The sequence below is a fragment of the Arvicanthis niloticus genome, chromosome 11 (assembly GCF_011762505.2).
Source record: "Arvicanthis niloticus isolate mArvNil1 chromosome 11, mArvNil1.pat.X, whole genome shotgun sequence".
Lineage (NCBI taxonomy): Eukaryota > Metazoa > Chordata > Mammalia > Rodentia > Muridae > Arvicanthis > Arvicanthis niloticus.
Window position 1 is genome coordinate 26916782 of NC_047668.1, and position 3593 is coordinate 26920374.

Below are 3593 nucleotides of genomic sequence, written 5' to 3' on the forward strand. Positions count from 1 at the left end.
TTTTTTTATTGGATATTTTATTTACATTTCAGATGCCATCCCCTTTCCCCATTCCTCCCCTGCAGAAAACCCCTATCCCATGCCCCCTTTTCCTTTTTGCTTTTATACATTTTTTAAAAATGTGAATCAAAGGCTTTATAAGTTTGGTAATGCTCAATCAGAAGTGTAACCCAATACCCAACCTAGATATATCAACTATCTTTGACTGGTGGAGACACGTGAACATCTGCCTCCATGTCCCCCCCCTCTCTTTCTCTCTTTCTCTCTCTCATCACCTAGCTTCTCCTCTCTTTCTTCTCCTCCTTTCCTTACTCCTTCTCTTCCTCTTGGTACTCCTCCCAATTTAGCTCCTCCTACATATCACCTTTCCTGTTAAAATAAAACTTTTCTCTCAAAATACAATTAGAGCATAATTATGCCAATTTGTACCAGCAAAGTACGAGATAGTTCGAATACCCAGTCCATCATTTTGTTGACTAACCAGAACCTCCATCATCTCTCCTAACTAAAACACTTAGTTCTGAACCTGGCTTTTTCCTTGGCTTTAGAATGAATGTCAGCTGAAAACCATCCACTCAAATCTTTTCTCTCAAGGTAAATAGCCAGGATTGGCTATGAGACTAGAAGTTTTCAACCTCATCAGAAATCCAGAATGGCTGAGTTAACTAAAATTATGGGAAGCACAAAGGATAGCTTCTAAAATTTAGCCAATTTATAGAGACCACTGAACACCTGGACAGTCCCTATAATACAGAACGTTGGAGCATCTGATCTTCAGACTTCTGGCCAAGGATCATCTGACAGACCTTAGTGCTGCAGAGTTATTAAGGGCTGATTACTCTGTCTAGGCAGATATAATCATTCGACTATTCTGCTCTTTTTTCCTCTTCCTTTCTTTCTTCCTTCCTTCCTTTTCTTCCTTCCTTCCTTTCTTTCTCCCTTTCTCTCTCCCCCTCTCTCTTTCTTCTTTCCTTTCTTTCTTTCTTCCTTTCTCTCTTCCCCTCTCTCTCTCTCTCTCTCTCTCTCCCTTCCTTCCTTCCTTCCTTCCTTCCTTCCTTCCTTCCTTCCTTCCTTCCTTTCTCTCTTTCTCTCTTTCTTTCTTTCTTTCTTTCTTTCTTTCTTTCTTTCTTTCTTTCTTTCTTTCTTCTTTCCCCCTTATTATGAACATCATTGATACAGCAGATTGAAGGAGGAGGAATATTTCCCAAACCTCCCCCTCTCCTACTGGGAGCCCATGGGCACTCAGTTTAGTGAATTTAAACAATACATTCAAAGAGGAAACTCTGACAGAGTCAGTCTCTCTCTCTCTCTCTCTCTCTCTCTCTCTCTCTCTCTCTCTCTCTCTCTCTGCCTCTTCACTCCCTCCCTCTATCTCTCTCTCCTCCCCCACCACTTGAGAAAACATACTTTTATGGTGGTTTAAAGTCTACCCTAATCAAATAAGACTGTTGTGTAATTTCTAAGGCCTAGGTGAACAAGAAGTTCACTTGGTACACAGCTGAGCATTCAAAACACACCCTTGCCATCATTTGATGCAGGATCTCCCCATGCAGCCAGACTAGCCTGGAAAGGACTATATAACTTAGAATTGCCATCCCCCTATCTCAGCTTCCTGAGTATAGGATTAGAGGGTGTGTATGACCATGCCTGGCTCTAAAGCAAAGATTCGTAGCCAACAATGTAGAAAAAAAAATATACCCATTAAAGCCAATGAGTATTTGCTTTTGCTGGCTTCCTCTGTAGCATCTTGCATCAGACACACAGCAGGCAGCAAGGGATATGTACAGTGCATTTATGGAGTGTGTGGAAAAAGTTTATGAAGACACACCTGAGTAGGTGAGCCAAGAATTCAGGATATGTTGACGAATGCCTGTATCAACTCTTTAGAATGACTGTTCAGTTACTCTTTCAACTGAAACACATTCTAGCCTAAAAAAACTATCATATCACAGAAATATCAGGTGAAGTATTTACTTGGTGCTCACAACATTTCAAGTGGAGATTGAAAGACCAAATAATTATTATTTCCTCAGGTTTTAGTGGATTTTGGAAACTATCAGTAGATTGTCACCATTTTAGATTTCGTAGAAGTATTAGGAGCCACTCATGTTTCTCCTCTCAATGTTTATGACTGGAGAACATTTTTGTCAGGATTCCACAGGGAAGTGTTTGTGTATCCTTCCCTGAGTCCTTGTCTGGGAGCTGGGGCCATGCACAGGTCAGAAAAGCCAGAGGTTCCCAGTGGTGTCCATCCAACAGTCACTAAAACTGTTGCTTGACACTGTTCCCTAGAATTCCCCCATGAGAGTCAAGGTCCAATTTGTACTCCATTGGCTTTCCTGACTCAGTTGCCCACACTCTCACCTTTGTTTTGAGAGCCACCTCTATTTTCAGCAGAATTTGGATTCAGTGTCTGCTTCCGGGAAACCCAAATCAGACAACAGGAAGCAGAGGAGTAATGTTGGAAGGCAGGAAGCCTGGACAGGAATCTCACTTTGAATGTGTTCCTCCTGGGCATGTTACACACACAGACTGTCTCTCAGGCCTTTACCTATGAAATGGAGGTCATGTCTTTTAACCTTATAGGAGACACTGGAACCTGAGTCACCCTGTGCCTTCTCAGTTCTCATATGACTCTTTACTTGAAGTACAAGACACAGCCTATGACAAGGGAATCAATGGCAGATTCATATAGGGCACGGGTTGACCTGGAATTTTGTGGCATTGAGTTTTTTACTTAGAAATTTGAAACTATTTTCCCGGGTTTTAGATCATTATAAAATATGATATATATGGACAGAGCCACTGACATCACTTTGATTTGATTATTGTTTATGGTTATTAATGATAGTTAAGTCATTCAATTCAATGTTGCTTAGCAGTAGGGATATACTGAGAAGTGAACTCCTATATGATTTTGATTGTTGTTTTTACATGGGTGATATCCATCTGCTACACATCAGGGCTCTATGATACATACTAATTGCTTCTAGGATTAAGGCAGGATAAAAAGACTGGGGAAAGTTTGAGGACAAGGAAAGGGAGAGACCTTCCTACAGGGATTCAGTTACATTTCCTGCTGGTGGAGAGTCAGGCATAGCCCCACAACTGATGCAGTGACCTGGACATATATCGCTATTTTTTTCCTAGAGGTATTTCAAGCAAGGTGTCCAAAACCACAAGTTACGTATGCTTATTTGGAGCCAAAATGTTTATGGTCTTGAGAGATTTTTTTTCTCCTTACAAATAAAACAGGTACAGAAAATGTTTATATTTGTTTATTTATTCTTGCTCAAAGTAACCAATGTTGTTGATACAAAACAAAGAGGTAAAACCTCCAAAGCTCTCTGGATATTTACAAAACTGATATTGTATCAAATTCATTCCCTTAGAATACACTAGCAACAAAAAAATCCAAGGTCAAGATTGTATATGTATGTTGCATGAAATAAAAAAAAGGGCACAATTCCACGCTAGCACTGGCTTCTCTCTGGCCCTAGCGATCTCGCCGCCTCCATGGCTAGCCCCATGCAGCAACTGCCCAGCTTGTGGTTCTCTTACCCAGGATTCTGCTCACATTCCCAGCCATCTGC